This window comes from Microcaecilia unicolor, chromosome 1 (genome assembly GCF_901765095.1).
Source record: "Microcaecilia unicolor chromosome 1, aMicUni1.1, whole genome shotgun sequence".
Classification (NCBI taxonomy): Eukaryota; Metazoa; Chordata; class Amphibia; order Gymnophiona; family Siphonopidae; genus Microcaecilia; species Microcaecilia unicolor.
In genome coordinates this window covers 7,494,802-7,500,801 of record NC_044031.1, presented here as the reverse complement: position 1 = coordinate 7,500,801, position 6,000 = coordinate 7,494,802, and positions in this window count along the sequence as shown.

Sequence of the window (6,000 nt, the reverse complement as noted above, 5' to 3'; positions counted from 1 at the left end):
ATACTCAAGGTGCAGTCGCACCATGGAGCGATACAACGGCATTATAACATCCTCACACCTGTTTTCCATACCTTTCCTGATAATACCCAACATTCTATTCGTTTTCTTAGCTGCAGCAGCACACTGAGCAGAAGGTTTCAGTGTGTTATCGACGACGACACCCAGATCCCTTTCTTGGTCCGTAACTCCTAACGTGGAACCTTGCATGACGTAGCTATAATTCAGGTTCTTTTTTCCCATGCGGGGAGGGGGGGGACGACACTTACCGTCACCCATTCAGGTGGCGGGGTAAGGGATCCCGCACTAACCTGGCGGCAACCAGGTACCACATGGCGCTGCCCGATTACTGCTGGGTAACACCCTGAGGAAATATTTTTTTAATATTTCCGCTAGTGCCAGAAATGCCGCATGCTGGGGGTGGGACTACTGCCGACACCTGCGTTGGGCCAGTGGTAGCTCCAGATTGGTGGGCGGTGGTCTTACCGCCAAAGAGTAAAAGGGTCCCGTAGTGCCGATTTCCGCGCCCTGACTTTGGGCACCAGATTTACGTCTGTTGAAACCTGGTGTACATTCTGGCATGCAAGTTAGGCTCACTGACCCAGTATTCTATAACTACTCGCACAACTTTTCAGAATGCCCCCGCCACACCCATGCTCAAGACCCCTTTTGAGATGCACACTATGGGGAAGTGGGCACCCAGTGCTACAGAATAGCGTGCAACCAATTATTGGGATTTCTGAGTTCGTTATTGAATTAATTTGTGTGCGCAAATATGAGCATTATCTATAGAATCCGGGGGGGGGGGGGGGGTAAGTGTGGCTATTCACTTTTGTACTTTATCACTTTTTGAGGCTCTGAAGTAGGCCTTCAGGCCTATGATAGTTATCCTAAATGTGTAATCTGTCCTATAAGACCTGTTCCTCCTTCTGCTCTTGGAATGTATAATCTCAGCATACACTGATTCTTATACATTAACTGATGGGCATAGAAGAGTTTTCTTGTTCTCACATCAAATGGGACGAGGTCTCTCTCAGGCTACACTGCAAGTGGAAAACTTTATGAAGGTGCAGGGATTGCAAATTGCTTGATGGCTTCTTGTATCTTATTTCATATTCTAGACTTGTACATAATAAACCAAAACAGTGCAGAGTCAGTACAATTTTTACGTTATGCAGGATGTCAGCACACACAGTAAACAGATCCTCCCTAGAACGTGTTCACACTTTCAAAAATATCTTTCCAGACCTGTCACAGTTTAATGAACTTAGTTACACAATCTTTGTTAACATACACTGCCATTCATTTAGGGATAACAAAATGTTTAAACACACATGAATACAAGTGTATTGTTGCTTCTTCAGCTTGTTGAAAGTGGAGTAGTCTCATATATAACACACGATAAAAATTGTTTGATTTTTCACCCAATAACTGGGTGTATTATCAGTGTGTATTGTCTAATCATTGACTTAACCTCCACCGACCTTTACTAATCTTATATGTAAAGATACCTTTCTATTTTTCTATATGCTATCATCTAATTTTATGCAGCACTTAGCTTGAACAGGTTGGTGCTCTTAAACCCCGACAGGTCCCCGTTTCGTGGCTACTTTTTCAAGGGGGAGTCACCAGTTCAAGTAGCTGTCTCAAGTGCATCGGCAGCATTACTTTGTCTCTCTCAAAATGGCCACGGCGTCTTTTAGGGATGACATTCAGTAAGTCCAGCATTCAATTTGCCTTCCATATGGCACTTGACTCTTTCTACTTTAAGCAAGAACAGGTCTAAAATATATTATCCACAGTTATTTCATTAGCACATCCCAGTGAAAACATAGTAATTACATTATAACCTTTATAAACAGATTACAGCACTTTTCACAAGCCCAGATGAGAAGTATCCGTTTTCAGTATCTGCTCCAGTCTTCTGTACTACTCTGTTCTTATCTTTTCTCAGTGATTTCTACACGTTTATTTATCCTTTCTGTACTCCTAGATATTTATACACAATATCTAGTTTATGGTCTTTCATGTCACAGTCTTCAGAAAAAGAGATGATTTAAGTTTTACTTGGTTTTGCAATTTCCCCACCCCTAGCTGTCTGTTCGTCTGTCCAATTTAGATTGTAAGCTCTGTTGAGCAGGGACTGTCTTTTTCATGTTGATTTGTACAGCGCTGCGTAAGTCTAGTAGCGCTATAGAAATGTTTAATAGTAGTAGTAGTAGTTTTCCTCTAAAGAAGGTTGCCATAGTGTATTTGTCTAGGCCAAATGTCATTCCGACGCCATCTAAGAAGGTCTCGGATGACCATCCTGCTTATAATCGAACGAGAAAAACGCCCAAGTTCCGACCTAAATCGGGAGATGGACGTTTATCTCACAAAAACGAATAACGCAGTATAATCGAAAGCCGAACTTGGACGTTTTCAACTGCACTCCATCGCGGAAGCGTACAAAGTTGACAGGGGGCGTGTCGGAGGCGTGGTGAAGGCGGGACTGGGGCATGGTTATCACCCGAACAGAGATGGGCGCCTTTCGCCGATAATGGAAAAAAAGTATGCGTTTGTAGCTAGAATTTAGGGCACTTTTCCTGGACCCTGTTTTTTCACGAATAAGGCCCCAAAAAGTGCCCTAAATGACCAGATTACCACCAGAGGGAATCGGGGATGACCTCCCCTGACACCCCCAGTGGTCACTAACCCCCTCCCACCACAAAAAATGATGTTTCACAACTTTTTATTTTCACCCTCAAATGTCATACCCACCTCCCTGGCAGCAATATGCAGGTCACTGGAGCAGTTGTTAGGGAGTGCAGTGGACTTCAGGCAGGTGGACCCAGGCCCATCCCCCCCTACCTGTTACAATTGTGCTGCTTAATGCTTAGTCGTCCAACCCCCCTAAACCCACTGTACCCACATGTAGGTGCCCCCCCTTCACCCCTTAGGGCCATAGTAATGGTGTAGACTTGTGGGCAGTGGGTTTTGAGGGGGATTTGGTGGGCTCAACACATAAGGGAAGGGTGCTATGCACCTGGGAGCTCTTTTACCTTTTTTTTTGTTTTTGTAAAAGTGCCCCCTAGGGTGCCCGGTTGGTGTCCTGGCATGTGAGGGGGGACAGTGCACTACGAATCCTGGCCCCTCCCACGAACAAATGCCTTGGATTTATTCGTTTTTGAGCTGGGCGCTTTCATTTTCCATTATCGCTGAAAAGCAAAAACGCCCAGCTCACAAATTGTCGAATAAAACATGGACGTCTATTTTTTTGGAAAATACGGTTCGGTCCGCCCCTTCACGGACCCGTTCTCAGAGATAAACGCCCATGGAGATAGACATTTTCGTTCGATTATGCCCCTCCACGTGAGCTGAAAAGCTTCCAATCAACAATCAGCAGTAGGTGCAATGTTATCCGTAGCCCAATGAGTTAATAAAAATACTCAGTACCAGGTAAAACAAGAATAGTGACAGGGAATCTTCCTGAAAATTTCTTCTTGGATCTTGATTTTAGGAGACACTGGAGGTCCTTTCATGGCATTCAACGTTCTTAGAAAAGCCGCTCATTAGAAATGTAGATCCACAGCATCCTCAGTTTTGAAGAGGGCGTGGCTTGTGTGTTTCTGGTTTTTGCAACAGCAATACATACATACTGAAAAATCTAGACATCAGCATATGTATTTATTTCCACACATCTTGATATACAACTGAGGGCCTAAGCATAGGTTTTAAAGTGGTTTACAAATACTTAACAATTAGCAGAAGAGGTGAGGGCTCATTGTGCTGCCGCTATTCGCCCTGCCCGGCACCGCCATATTTAAAAAATGACGTCCGAGACTAGAGAGTTGCACGGGGACAGAAATCTTACCCATCCTCGCCCATCCCTGTTGGAATCTTACCCATCCCCACCCATCCCCGCAAAAATTTAAACCATCCCAACCCGTCCCCACAAGAATTTAACCCATCCCCACCCATCCCCGTAAGAATTTAATAGTACATAAAAGAAAGTTCCAGTCAGCTCCCTCAGTCTCTCTCTGGATTTGAGCCACAGCATTGTAGGCAAGGAAGGAACGGAAGTTGCAACTTGGAACACTCTGGTGCGCACATGTAAGATTTGTCTCTGATTCACTGGGATTGTGTGCTGAGAGGTCGCCACATGCACGCGCCAGTAGGTCAGGTGACATCTGATTCTCGTGCCTGTGTCAGAGCTGAGGTCTGTGCACCAGCCTGGGAGCAAAGAGGATTAATAGTAACATAGTAAGTGACAGCAAATAGACCTGAACGGTCCATCCACTCTGCCCAATAGTAACACTCATGATCAATTCATCATTAAATCAACGAGTGTGATATTATATACTTGATTATGGTCTTTCTTTCGTATTTCTGGAACAAAGACCACAGAAATCTATCTGGCCCTATCCTTATGTTCCAACTGCTGGAGTTGCCGTTGAAGCCCACTCCAGTCTATTCGTCTTCTCATTTGTGGGACACAGACTGTAAAAGTCTGTCCAGCACTGTCCTCATGTTCCAGCCACTGAAGTTGCTGTCTAAGCCCTTTCCAGCCCATCCTACACTAGATTGCCTTGTATGAGACACAGACCATACAAGTCTGCCAGGTATCAGCCCTAATTCATCACAGCCAGAGTCGCCATCTAAGCATCACTTGACACATCTACACACATGCAGCCATTTAAGGTTAGGTTTTATATAACTTCCATTTTCTAATTAGAGATCCTCTGTGTTCATCCCACGCCTTTTTGAATTCCGTCATCATTTGTGACTCTACCACCTCCTTAATGGAAGACTTTCCACATTTATGCTATTAAAGCAAGGAAGAAGAAGAGGAGGAGGAGAAGACAGCACTCAAAGAAATTGGTATTCGGTTGATGAGAGGCTGGTGCAGGTGCAGCTTACACTTCCACCGGAAGCCCGCAGAACTGCTTCCATCCCTGCGGGAACCCCGCATGAACTGCCTCCGTCCCCGGGGGAATCCCGTGGGTTCCGTGGGATTCCCACGAACTCCGTCCCTGTGCAGCTCTCTAGCCGAGACTCCCTGCGTAACACTCACAAGACTGTTGAGACTTGCAAGACTACTGCAGGAAGTCTCGGTTGCTATTTTGAAAACACGGCAGTGCCAGCAGGCAGGAAAGAACATGCTTCCCCCCACCCTGCAGAGACCACTAGACCACCAGGACCCTTCAGATAGGACTGGGGCTGCAGGGGGTGTTGGGCAGCAGCTGGGCGGGGGACCCAGTCCACTCTCAGTCTGCCCATGCTATCTCTTTAAGAAAGATAGTTATTTTATATGATGTTATGTTATCTTATGTTACACCAGTGGCGTAGCAAGGGGGGGGCGGGAGGGGTGGTCCACCCCGGGTGTCAGCTCAGGGGGGGGGTGCTCCCTGCCAGCTCCCCCCCCCTCGGCGCACCGTCACCCCCCGACCAGCTCCCGCACCCTACCTTTAAAAAGAATATCAGAATCCGAGGTGAGGCGCAGCGCCTCACGCCTGCCCTGCACGTAAAAGAAATGTGGACCGTCGGGCCTTCCCTCGCTCTATCTGTCCCGCCCTCCGCTGACGCAACTTCCTATTTCCGCAAGGGCGGGACAGACGGAGCTAGAGAAGGCCCGACGGTCCACATTTCTTTTACGTGCAGGGCAGGCGCGAGGGGCTGCGCCTCGCCTCGAATTCCAACATTCTTTTTAAAGGTAGGGTGCGGGAGCTAGTCGGGGGGGGGGGGGGAGGGAGGGTGTTGATGCGCCGAGGGGAGGTGTCATCGTGCTGCACCTGGGGGGGGGTGCAATGGTGAACCGCCCCGCCCCGGGTGGCAGCCCCCCCTGCTACGCCACTGTGTTACACCTAACCTAAACAGTTCAAGGACTGATTACAAAAGTCAGATAGGCCAGACTAGTAGTCTAGGAGCTAAAGTCAGCAGAAACGGAGAGATAACTTAGTTGACACACCTGTCAAGCTTTAAATTATCCATTTCACAGACCTGCCTTATTACAGGTACTCTTAA